The sequence below is a fragment of the Giraffa tippelskirchi genome, chromosome 10 (genome assembly GCF_054371585.1).
Source record: "Giraffa tippelskirchi isolate mGirTip1 chromosome 10, T2T-mGirTip1v1.2.pri, whole genome shotgun sequence".
Taxonomy (NCBI): Eukaryota; Metazoa; Chordata; class Mammalia; order Artiodactyla; family Giraffidae; genus Giraffa; species Giraffa tippelskirchi.
Window position 1 is genome coordinate 91,370,960 of NC_137284.1, and position 13,740 is coordinate 91,384,699.

Below are 13,740 nucleotides of genomic sequence, written 5' to 3' on the forward strand. Positions count from 1 at the left end.
AGGAGTTGATTCATTGGAAAGGACTCTGATGCTGGGAAGGACTGGGGGCAGGGGGAGAAGGGGACGACAGAGGATGAGATGGCTGGACGGCATCACCGAGTCAATGGACATGAGTTTGGGTAAACTCCGGGAGTTGGTGATGGACAGGGAGACCTGACGTGCTGTGATTCATGGGGTCCCAGAGAGTCGGACACGACTGAGCGACTGAACTTAAATGAATTGAACTGAAAATATGCCAGACACTGTGTTGGGTGCTTAATATGTAACAGTTATTTAATTAGTCCTCACAAGAAGTTAGCAAAATTTCATTATTATCATCTTCTTTCTATGGGTGAGAAAACAGGATCAAAGGCGTTAAGTAAGTTAAGGTCACACAGCTAGTAATTCACAGAAGAATTTTAATCCAAATTTGTTTATTTCGAATCCTGTGCTTTCCCATTGTCTAATGTTGTCTCTGAATCTTAGCATTCAGAATTTATCGTAGGCTATTATAGGAAGACCCGGAAGAGGGTGTCCCAATATCTAAAGGAGAAGTGAAGTGAAGTGAAAATCACTCAGTTGTGTCCAACTTTGCCATCCCATGGACTACAGTCCATGGAGTTCTCCAGGCCAGAATACTGGAGGGGGTAGCCTTTCCCTTCTCTAGGGGATCTTCCCAACCCAGGGATCAAACCCAGGTTCCCTGCACTGCAGGCAGATTCTTTACCAGCTGAGCCATAAGGAAAGCCCTATCTAAACGAAAGCACTCCAATAATCTAAAAGAGGAGGTTGGTGGCAAGCAGGCAGGGCTTGAGTGAAATTCTTGATTGTAGAGATTCAGATGAAATACTGTATAGGTTATTCACACAAATCTGTAATACATAGAATTCTAAGGTAACTCCAGCTTCTATGTTTGTTTAATTGGTAAAATGATACCGTTTCCAACCAAAATCTAGAAGATGGAATGTCAGGAGTTGATTGTCATTGCTATCAAGGATGGGCTTTCCTGGTGGCTCAGAAGGTAAAGAATCTGCCTGCAGTGCAGGAGACCGGGGTTCAATCCCTGGGTTGGGAAGATCCCCTGGAGAAGGAAATGACAATCCACTCCCGCATTCTTGCCAGGAGAATCCTATGGACAGAGGAAACTGGTTGGGCTACAGTCCATGGGGTCACAAAGAGTCAGACAGGACTGAGCGACCAACACTTTCACACAACACTTTCATCACGGATAGTGCTTGGGCCAAGTAACAACTGAAGAATGTTTTTACATAGCTACATTGGTTATATTCCACAGACCTCTCTCCCTTAGGGATAGAGCTAATTCAAATTTCCATAATATGTATTTAATACCCAACTCATGTGGAAGTTGTTCTAATTCAGAAAAGAACTGAGATGAATTTCCCTTTTTCTTTTATAGATTAATGGTAGAAAAACATATTTAAAAGTCTAAATTATCTTAGTCTAACGTTTAGAGTCTAAATGAACAAATTGTTTAAGGTCAATTGACAAAGAAAACAAACTAGAGGGTGAATATTTACATTACAATATAGTACTCCATGAATTAGCAAGGTCTCCTTGTCAACTTTAAATGCATATTCAACCCACATTTTAAAGTCATATCCTCTTTTGATCGCAAATGTTTTAACTGAGGTTGGTTTACAGGTTTGCTTTTCTCAGTAGGGAATTTCAGAGCAGAGATTTTATTACTTGCCTTTTAAGAAAACTTCTTATAGTGATTTAATCTAAGATGTGCATGGTAAATGCTTGCTGAATGACAACATGTTTGTTAAATGCAAATTTAACATTTTATATCAGTACTGTTGGAAAGGAAAGAGTTCCTGGTTTCTCTGCTTTTTTGCCACATGAATTTGAACATTCTGAGTGTTATCAATGATGCCTACTGAACAGCAGTGCTGTGAAGAAAAACATAACATGAATGAAAAAAAAAAGACCTTAAAATATTACTTATTTCATTACATAAATGAAGTTACAACAGTGCAATATTTTAGACAGCATGCTGTTTTACACCCTAGCCATGTCAATGAGGCATACCTTGATAATTTATTCTGAAGATCTGATCGTAAGTAAAAAACATATTCTATAGTCCAACCGTGCTATAAATTCAGACTGGCAACCCTCAGAAGATTTCTTCCTTCCAGTGAAATCAAGTTTAATAATAATAATAAAATGAAAAAAAAAAAAACGATCCAAGAAACTAATACGTGTTTTCTAGAATATCAAAGTTGTTTTTCCCCATTTCCCTTTTCTGTTGACATTCCCTTGAGCAAAGAAGCCATTTCTTTAGATTTTTACACTCAATCCATTCTCTACAACTCAAGTCAATAATCATGTAACTCCCAAATGACTTGGGTAAGTTTTGGATGAAAAACAAATGTCACTGTTAAAAGTATAAGATATAAAAAAAAGATCCCTGTGGGAGAAGAATTGGAGAACGCAAAGAAAAAGAATGATGTGGGTAGCTAAAAACTGTGGTTTCAGTCTCAGCTTGGAGGTTTGGAAGGTAGGAGGGAACAGAAAAAATCAGAAAAGCCATAATTCTAGAGCGTACAGCAACAGTTCCTAGAATGAATTCTAAAAATGTGATCTCCTCAGTTACAAATCCTCTTTCAATCCTCCATTCCTTTCAGATCCAATGCAAGAAAGTATTTTTTTCCACATTGTCTGCAAGAATTACTTACTATGGTGTTGGGGAATCAAAAATAAACATAGAATTAGCTCAAAGGTCCACATTGTTTGCACACAGGTCCAGGCCATACTACAAAATCCATACCTATGACCTTGCCCTGAATTCTGACCAATGAATGTAGAAAATAAATAAATAAAAAAAGGGGGGATTGTGAATCAGAAAACTTTGGCTGCCACGGTCCTGAAATTGGCAGCTTTTCTACCATTCACAAATAAAGTAGGCAACAAATTAAACTAGACATTAAAATAATCATTTAATTCAGGTGAAAATTTTAATAAAATCTAGAAATTTTATTAAATATTAAAATGGTTCTCTGAAGATTTGCTATTGGGCTTTATTTATTTATTTATTTTTGCTATTGGGCTTTAAAGGTATTATTTAGGGACATCCTCCCGCTCTCTGCCCCTCCTACCCTGAGGGTGGTTACTCTGCTTTCAGTTCTTTTGATAAGCAAATAGAATAGGCCAGCTGTTCAGAGCTCAAGTCTTAGAGTCGTGTAGTCCTAGGACTGAATCAGAAGCATTGACTTACTATTTTATAGCTAGCGGTGTTCAGAAGTTATTCCTCCTCTCCATGCCTCAGTTTTCTCAGTATAGACAGACATGCTAATAGTTCTTACCTCACAGAATTGTTGGGAGGGTTGCTGAGCTCAGCATCTGACATGTAAAGATTTAATAAATGTGATCCATTAATACTAAACACATTCTGTGTCAAGACAGTAGGAAATCAAGCAGCTACAGGTTTAGGAAAACATACCTTGCCTTGAAATCATGCACCAGCGCGTGGGGCAAAAATGAAAGATGTACAGTGAGCCTCTATCAGGAGTCACTGGGTGGCTTAGATCTGTTTCCAGAAGGAAACAGAAGAAGTGACAGTCCCTCCATTTCCCGGAAAAGGGCAGAGAGGACACAGTCTGCTCATAGCTGCACCTCCCTGAATGTATATTTGTCTGAGCAACAGATTAAAGCTTTTGCTTTTAACTTTTAAAGCTCTTGAAGGACTGCTTCCAAGTGCACTTTACAAACTCTGGGTCAGCCCTTGCCTTCAGGGGGTTTGAAGGAATGGAGCTTTGGACTTTAGGGCTTAGCAGAACATTAAAGGGATTGTACATCTATTTCCTTATGCAGCCCCCAGGCAGGGAGGATCATCTCTCATTTTAAAAAAGCTTTCATTCTTCAGGGCCCCTTGGCACCTTAGATTCACTTTACATCTGAATTTTATAGCTGTTACTTATTTATTTTGTGGTAGTCTACATTTATCTTTTTTATGTTTTTGCTTTGCTCTCTCTTTTTCGGGTATTGTTTTTTAGAAATGCGCTTTGAGATAGAATCTAGCTAATATGCACTAATAACAAGAATGTCTGCTTTGAGTTTTTGAAATTGATGGATAATAGACTAGAAAACTACATTTAAAAGTCTTTTAAAAGACTGCTTTAAAAATTATTCTTAAAAGTCAAGCATCCTGCTTTGCAACATGTGCTTTAGTCATTTATTTTGACACATGTAATTTAAGAAATGCCAATATATGGGGTGTTTTTAAATTCTTTCAACTAAGGCTCTCTGAATAAGCTTTTATTATGGTGAGCCCATGGGTCCCACTTACTATGTCAAAAGCAGAAGTTCCAAGAAGCTAACAGAATTACACAAGGTCATTTAATAAGTTATAGCCAATCTGGAGTCTAAAACCTTGGACCAGTGCATGGTCCTGTGTGTGCATTAAAATGACTGAAAATCTCTCTGACATGGAAATTTTCCCATTTCTATGCTGTGAGAATCCATTTCAGGAATGTGGGAAAGGGCTCAGAAATACCCACTTTTATACATATTATTTTTAATAATACTAAGGGTGGTTATTCACAGACAATATATCAAAACCCATATCTTTAAATTTAGTTCAAAGCTCTATAACAGTGAGCCTCAGACTTGGATTTCAGGAACCACTTAAACTTTTTAAAAATATTGAGAATCCCCCAAAGTTTTTGTTTTTGAAGTTCAGATCTATCAATACGTATTGTACTAAAAATTTGAATGGAGGTATTTGAAAATATTTATACATTCATTTAAAAATAATAAACCTATTATATGTTAACATATTGATTATGAACAATATATTTTCCAAAACAAAATAAAAATTAGTGGAAAGAGTGGCACAGTTTTACATTTTTGCAAATCTCTAATGACTGGCTTGGATAAAAAGGAGCTCGATTCTTATATACATATTAGGTTGTACATTCAATATCCTGCAATATGTTGCTTTGGATTGAAGGATATGAAGAGAATCTGGCCTCACACAGATACTTAGATTAAAAAGGAGAGACTAATAACCTTGCTTTATAATTGTAGATATTTTCCTTTGATACTATAGCAAAACTCAACAGATGGAAGTTTCTTACGGGCCGGTTGCAATGTGGAATTTGAAATCCTATCGGTGAACTTTTCATATTCTCTCACAATAAAATCCACTGGTCTCCCTTGTATTTTGAATATCCTTTTTATCTATCCTGGATTTTATAATATTATATATTATTTGGAATATATAACATTTGGAAAAATTATTTCACAGAGTTATGCAGGCCTTCCAAATTTTGACATATTTTACTACACATACAAAAAAATCAAACTCATTAATATCACCACCAATATTGTCAGAGAAGTCATTAAGTTTTGAGAAGCTGTCATATTTATAGTGGTAGATATGAAAGTTCCAGAATCCTAATTTTCACTTGAAAACTAGAACTTTATCATTGGTAATAAATATCTAAAGTTAGAACCTCGAATCAAGGTTTAACCGGTCTAGAAAGTCATATTTTATATGCCACTTGTTTCAAGTTAAAATAGTGTTCCATGAAAAAAGTGGCTAGTGCAGCTCACAAATCAAACAATTGTACTATTGCTTTACCTCGAGACAGTCACTGGACTTGGTGCTTTATGAGAACTTTCCATTTTCTCACACACTTTAAAAAGACATATTCTCAAAGATTGAGATATCATACTATTAATGATTTTTACCACTTTTCATCAGAGACATTCTTGCTCAGGAGTAACCGAATCATCAGAGACATTCTTAACTAAGACTTGTTTGTTCGTTTGTTTAACTGCAGTGCATAATGGTGAAGAATGACTACTAGTGCAATTTGGCACCATTTTCATGATTTAGACTCTGGTGCTAGTAGCTTGCTTTTGTACTATCAAGGCAAATATCAACATTGCAAAGAAGACAAAGAACATCTTAGTATTTTTTTGAAACTAGTTTTGACCCTTGCACACCTCTGAAATGGTCTCTAAGACTCTAGGGTCTGTGGGCCGCACTTTGAGAGCTGCTACTCTAAAAAACATTTGCTACTATTTTACATATAAGTCAGCCTGGAAAATAAAAAACACAAATTTTGCAGGCTGTTCTTATTTTTACTGGCTCATCTTTGCCCAAAGAGGTGATACAGTTAGTCTTATTACAATGATGTCTTCTCTATATTCTGCATCTCCCTTTGGGATAGTGTAAGGAATATGCTGCTACTGCTACTGCTAAGTCGCTTCAGTCGTGTCCGACTCTGTGCGACCCCATAGACGGCAGCCCACCAGGCTCCGCCATCCCTGGGATTCTCCAGGCAAGAATACTGGAGTGGGTTGCCATTTCCTTCTCCAGTGAGGAATATAAGCTTTGAAAATTCAGATTGTATTCAAATCCAGTGTAGTTTTTAGCTCAGTGACCTTGAATATTTATTAACCTCTCTGAAGTTGTTTCCTGTTCTGGAAATAAGCTTTATTTATAGTACCTAACTCATGGCTGGGCTGTTGTGAGGGCTAAAGGAATTAAAGTGCTTAGTACACTGCCTGTATCTATAGTCTGTAGGTGCAGATCAGTCGATGTCTATATCTAATCTATAGAGCCTGGACTTAGTAACAAGTTCCAATCCCTCTACCATTAATTACCCATGGTCACTAATATTAAGTAGTTTCCCATACCTCTTATTTCTCTTCTTTCAAGTTTTGTCCATATTAATTGTGAGTACAGTTAACTAACTCATCATTCCCATGAAGTCATCTTTAAAAAATCATGTGTCCTTCTAAAGCTTCCAAGCTGGCAAGCATGCAATGAGTTGAAAATTCAACACCATTCATGAAGTAGATGATAACCCAAGTGTCACATGATGCTTACAATGTACAGAGGGTCTACATGCTATTGTTTTACTCTGGGCTCAATACAAAATGAGAGGTTAAGAAGAGTTTGGGGGAAGTTTAGGTCACAGTGACTCTTGAGGCTATTTTATCACAAAGGCAAATATATTCCTTAAGTATGCACACACTGTATAACATAAGAATAAGGAGAAGAGCTTCACCCATGGGCATAAATATTCTGAATGTTGGACAGCCCAAAAGAGAGAAAACCAGCACTTGAACTTGAGCTATTAGCACCAGAGGCCATGTTCCCACTCACTGTGCTGCAGTGCCCTCTTAAACTCAAGGAGGAAAAGATAGCACTTACAGCTTATGCAATTCAGTTTCCAGATCTAGAAACCTCAAAGCAGGAAAGGATACAAACAAACAGAAAAAGGTAGAAAAGAGCATGAGTGTCACTTGAAAAATCTTAGATATCCAAATACTTGAGCTCTACTCCAGACCTAAAGTGTGTCAGCAATCTGTTTTAACAAGTCCTTAAGGAGATTTTTGTACCACTCTAAACTTTGAGGAGCAACACTGTGTTAGAAAAGGGATGATCGTAAGTAAGGCAGAGAAACTCTCAGTACTAGCTACAAAGAGTAAAAAGGTTGTCTGACCTAAGGAATGCTGGCTATCGGATAAACAGAAAAAGGCCAATTTAAGCATAAGATCAAACACAGGTCATGTTGATGAAATGTTCTCAGCACAGAGACAGATTACTTGATAAAAAATGTGTTTTGTTGGTTATTTGATAACCTACCATTAAAAACCAATGTTTAAGTAAACATTAGAAAGCAATAATAATTAAAAAAAGACCAATGGGGTGATTGAAAACCATTAGTTTATCATTACTTTATAGAGTTCTATGACTATATGACCGCAGCCTTATCAAGATGGCAAAAGTAGATATAAGCCTCATCGCATGGAACATAGTATTTATCCGTCTCATTCTCTAGCACATCCAGCTGAACTATAAAGCCCAAGAAAATCTGAAAACCAATGTGGCCCACAGAAACTTAGAATATGGCAGCTTTAAATGGGTTATAAGGACTTCATTATCTCTTTTGAGAATACTTTGATTAAATATTCACTTGTAGAATCTCTTTGAAAGTCTATCATAGAGAAATATAAAACCTCATCAGTCTTTCTCATATGTTGCTGCTGATTATTATTATTATCAACATTTGATATCAGAGAGTGCTTTTCCCTGCAAGGAAGAGAAAACCCCAATGCAGAACAGTTTAAGCAGGAAGAAAACCTACCTAGGAGCTGCAAGGTAGGGCAGCTCCAAGCTCAGGGCCTTAGGGTCCCAGATCCCCCTGCCCTTCTTTGTGCATTGGCTTCATCCTCAGGCTGGCAGCAGGATGGCTGAAACTGCCCCCATTCTCACATCAAGGTATGACAATATTGAAAGGAAGAAGAGGGATTAGCTCTTTCTCATAGTTCTTTTTAGCAGCTTCCCAGAAATTTCCCAGCAGACTTCCCCTCTTGTCTTCCGTCTAGAATTGGGTGATACGAAAATTGTGGGTCTTACTGACACAGTTCCCACTAGATGGCTTCAGCAGATCTCTGGAGATTCTGTTAAGAAGAGTAGTCTTTGCCAGATTCATGGACCCTCGGTGTTTTAGGTTTCCCTGGGATGTTTACCAACTAGAGTTTGCATTTAGGCATTTTTATAAAATTATTGAATATTGTTCCTTTTCCTGTTAGATACATTCTGATACAATCAGTTACAGTAAGGGTAAGCACATAAAAATGACTAGCTCAGACTAATCCTATAGGATGGTACAGATAATGGAAAGTCAACCACTAGTATCACTACAAATAACAATCTCCACTTAACATTTACTATGTATATTTTCCATTGTGCTAGGAGGCTCTGCTAAACTCTTTGCATGTATTATATTATTTAAAAATAAATCCAGAAGGTATGTACTTTTATTAATTTCATGTTACACTTGAGGAAATTTGAGCTGAGGTTGGTGAATCACTTCAAATCACCCAGTAGATGATGAGTCAGAACACAAGCCTAAAGACTATTCCAAAGCCCAACTCCAAAAACCAGTCTGCTATATGGAGAGAACACATTTAAAATTACACTGTAAATTTAAAAGTATAATTTAAACATCAAGCTTCATACACTGTTGGTCAGAAGGTGAATTGTGGTACAGCCACTGTGGAAAACAGTGTAGCGGTTTCTCAAAAAACTAAAATTATAACTACTATATGACCCAGCAATTCCACTCCTGGGTATGTATTCAGGAAAAACAAAAACAAAAAAAACACTAATTTGAAAAGATAATGAAGAAAGAAAAACACTAATTCAAAAAAGTTCACAGCAGCATTATTTACATTTGCCAAGATATGGAAGCAAACTACGTGTCTATCAACAGAAGAACAGATAAAAAAGATGACATATACACACAATGGAATATTATTCAGCCACAAAAAGAATAAAATTTTGCCATTTGCAACAACACTGATGGACTTGGAAGGTATTATGCTAAGTGAAATGAGTCAGGGAAAGACAAATACTGTATGATATCACTTACATGTGGAACCTAAAAAAATACAACAAACTAGTGAATATAATAAAAAATAAACAGACTCACAGGTATAGGGAGAAAACTAGTGGTTACCAGTGGCAAGAGTGAAAGTGAAAGAGACCAGGTAGGAGGAGAGGATTAAGAGGTACAAACTATTATATATAAAATAAGCTAAAAGGATATATCACACAACACAGGGAATATAGTCAATATTTTATAATAACTATAAATGGAGTATAACCCTTAAAAACTGTCAATCACTAAATTGTATACTTGTAAATTATATAATATTGGACATAACAATACTTCATTTTAAAAAAGATTACAACATAATTACCAGGCGAAAAGTAAAAAAAAAAAAAAAAAAGGCCATTATCAAAGTAAGCATGGCATGAAACTCAGCAAAAAGGGAATGAAAAAATGGAAGAGGAAAGGTGATAACAAGTAAGCTTGCCATGTTGTGTTAAGTGCATCCAATACTTTAAGCTCAAAAACTTTTATCTTAAAACATGGAAAGAATCTGTGTATGTGACTTATGTATATCATGGATAAGGGAAAAAGCGCCCCAAAACTGGAGAAAAGCAAATGCCTGAATTTTCAAGGAGTGAAAAAGAGTAAAGTAGATTGTGAGCCAAATCATAACAGCTAACATTTATTGTTTCCTTTATGCCTGGAATTGTTCCAACAATTTTGTGATACAGAATTATTATTCTCTGTATGTTATACATGAAATACTGAACTCATGGGGTTTCTAAAGGGATTAAATAAGTGGTTATATAAGTAAAGTACTTAGAATAATTCCTGGCACATAGTAAAACCCTCCATAAATGTAGGCTATCATTGATCTGGAGAAATCAAAGCTCATCCCTTTATGCCTTCAGTGTGCCATCTTTATTTAATTTATATTTAACTGTCAACTACTTTTCTAATTCTTATTAGCAATATTTTACAACCATAATGTGTATCAAAGGAAGAGTACAATGTTGGTAGATTGATTTTGCAGGTCAAGAAACAGAGGCAAGCAAATAAAGCAACTGATATGAGATTCTTTGATTTGATTAGTAGTTGAAGGAAGGTTAGCTCCACTAACAGTAGGACACAAGGGTGCTTAAAGCTCCTCTCTATGACTCACCAGTGCCAAGCATGCCTGAATCCAGCCTCTTCAGCAGTTGGGGCCTGGGAGCCGAATTCCTCAGCAGAGCTTAAATTGCTGATTTGTTATTTACTGAACTATGCTCTTTTTCTTCCCTTTGTGTTTCCGGCCATTGTCTACAAGTAATCATAAAAGTTTCATATAATGACAGGTAAGGGACTAGGAAAAGATGCAGGCATATGAAATCTGACACTCAAAAGATGTATTTGTCTTGAAACATGCTTCAAACAAAGCATTTCTCTGAGCATTAAAGCAATAACAACGGAAGAAACCCAGTCCCTGTCAATGCTAATTTATTTGGCACAAGTCATTTTGCCCACCTCATAAAAATAGGTGTGAGTCTGGTGATTAGACACACTTGAGTAGTTCGAGAATGAAAAGTTTTACAAACTCTGAGGTGTGAGAGCAGTGATCTAATTTGTTGATTTGGACAGGAATTTAGATCTCTTCCACTGTGGGTCTTATTAGCACACAATTTCCATTAGATAGCTGCAACAAACCTCTGGAGATTTATTCTGTTAGGAGGAGTGGACCATGCCAGATTCAAGGACTCCTAGCTTTTGTAGTTTTCCCTGGGATGTTTATCAATAGAGTTGGCATTTAGTCAATTTTATAAAACTACTGAATATTTTTTCTTTCCTATCGGTTAAAGTATTAATTCTGAATTTGATTCCTTTCTCTTCCCCTAATCTTAAATCACTATCATTGTCACCCCAATGTATTTGTTTGCTAATGCAGTTAAAAATTTTCTCAAAAAACAACCTTTACAAGTGATCCCCCAATTTGCAGGTACTATATGTGTATAACCATAATATGGACAACATAAAATCAATCAAAAGAGGACAATTTAAATTCCTCCCTGACATAAATTTACATAACTGAAATCAAGAAGAGATTGAAGGGTGGTCCCACCTGTTGTTCTCTTCACCTCCCGCCCCTTAGAACAGGGGAGTCAAAGAGCTAGCTGGTAATCTGGGAGTGTGGTAAGAGTGACCAGCCCATCCCTTCAACCAATCAAATATAGCCACAAAACCACACTGAATGTTACCCATTATTACACTACAGTTAAAGTGAAGTTGCTCAGTCATGTCTGACTCTGAGATCCCATGGACTGTATGTAGCCTATCAGGTTCCTCTGTCCATGGGATTTTCCAGGCAAGAATACTGGAGTGGGTTGCTATTTAAGTAATATAGTATTCCAACTCACCTAAGGCCCTCAGAGTGACAAGTTTGCAACTGACTTTTTTCAACTATTTGTGTGGTCTCTGATTCTCACTTTTAGACACAGGGCCTTACTTCTAGACTCTCAGCTAATGCTGGTGAACCTAATTGTAAAAAAAAATAATAATAATAATTCCCATGGGCCCCTTTCCCTGAACCTTCTCTTTTCTCCCTCAAAAGTACCTCAGGCTGTATAACCATTTCTCTCTCCACCCCCAAGGGGCAGACCTCATCTTGTGTCTTGTTTCTGCTGATAGCTGTAGTCACTCTGTGTTCTATCAAGTCCCTCTAACACCCTAGGGGAGAAAGTGAGCTCCAAATCCTTTGAGTGAATAGCAAGAAGGAAGAGATATCAAAGTGAACTGGCCTAAGAGTGAAAACATCTAGCAACCATTCATAAAAACACTCACATCACAAAGGTTAATTCCCTTCAAGATATCTCTTGGATTAGCGATGTGTTAGTGTCTGTCTTCTTCCCTTCAGTTACATTAGAGATGGGTCCTTTCTATTCCCTCTCCAAGCACTGGAAAGTACCAGGTTCCATGAGGGGATGAATAAGGGATGGATAAAGAAAAAAGATAATCCTTCCCAACATATTCTATCACTTAAGGAATTCCTACCTTAATGTGCATCATTAACTACAAAAGTTTGCTTTATTGCAACATTAAATGTATGTTATATCCTATTTCTACATATACAAACACAAATAGAAGTTTCTGTGTTGGAGTATGTGCAGATATCCTTCTTCTCCTAGTCTACCAAAAATATCCTATAACTTCCAGGCAATTCTTCATTCCCTTCAGTCTTGTGAAGAAGATGAGTTCTTTCTCACTATCAAAGATGCTAAGTTTATTTACACAATGAAGGACTTAGAAATGATGTGGTAAGAGAAAGTAAGAACACATTTTTCTTTTGCAAAGTTCAAAGCAAAAGGTGGCAGAATGGATGTAAAGCAAGAGGGCAGTGGGTAAGAGCTATATATTTGGATTCCTTTCACTTTTCTTCATAAGAAGCAATTAAGGGATGAAATTCTTTGTATTTTCAGTTATTAGCTGTGCTTCTTCACTCAAATGTTTAAAATCAGCTTTATCAAAATGTAATTCAAATATCATGTACTTCACCATTTTAAAATGCACAATTCAGTGGTGTTTAGTATGTTCACAGAGTTCTGAAACATCATTATTATTTAATTCCAGAATATTTTCATTATACAAAAAAGAAATCATGTACCCACTAACAGTAACACACTATTATGCCATCCCCAGCCCTTGCATATATATAATCAGTTCAGTTCAGTTCAGTCGCTCAGTCGTGTCCGACTCTTTGCGACCCCATGAATTGCAGCACACCAGGCCTCTCTGTCCATCATCAACTCCCGGAGTCTACCCAAACCCATGTTCATCGAGTCGGTGATGCCATCCAACCATCTCATCCTCTGTCATCCCCTTCTCCTCCCGCCCCCAATCCTACCCAGCATCAGGGTCTTTTCCAATGAGTCAACCCTTCGCATGAGGTGGCCAAAGTATTGGAGTTTCAGTTTCAACATCAGACCTTCCAATGAACACCCAGGATTGATCTCTTTTAGGATGGATTGATTGGATCTCCTTGCAGTCCAAGGGACTCTCAAGAGTCTTCTCCAACACCACAGTTCAAAAGCATCAATTCTGCGGTGCTCAGCTTTCTTCACCGTCCAACTCTCACATCCATACATGACCACTGGAAAAACCATAGCCTTGACTAGACGGACTTTTGTTGGCAAAGTAATGTCTCTGCTTTTAAATATGCTATCTAGGTTGGCCATAACCTTCCTTCCAAGGAGTAAGCGTCTCTTAATTTCATGGCTGCAGTCACCATCAGCAGTGATTCTGGAGCCCAAAAAAATAAAGTTTGACACTGTTTCCACTGTTTCCCCATCTATTTCCCATGGAGTGATGGGACAGATGCCATGATCTTAGTTTTCTGAACGTTGAGCTTTAA

At 37.1% G+C, this 13,740-nt stretch overlaps 1 protein-coding gene across 4 annotated transcripts in view; it reads right to left on the minus strand.

Annotated features, from left to right (window-relative positions):
- ORC5 (origin recognition complex subunit 5) overlaps window positions 1–13,740 on the minus strand; it is a 166,170-nt gene that overhangs the window by 11,333 nt on the left and 141,097 nt on the right. For 3 of the 4 annotated variants that reach the window (XR_014067221.1, XR_014067220.1, XR_014067225.1), the window contains one exon: window positions 10,628–10,658. The exons of the other annotated variant lie outside the window; for it this stretch is intronic. The gene's annotated coding sequence lies outside the window, so the exon portion shown is untranslated. Of the gene's footprint in view, window positions 1–10,627; window positions 10,659–13,740 lie in introns of those variants that run through there. 4 annotated transcript variants of the gene reach the window in all.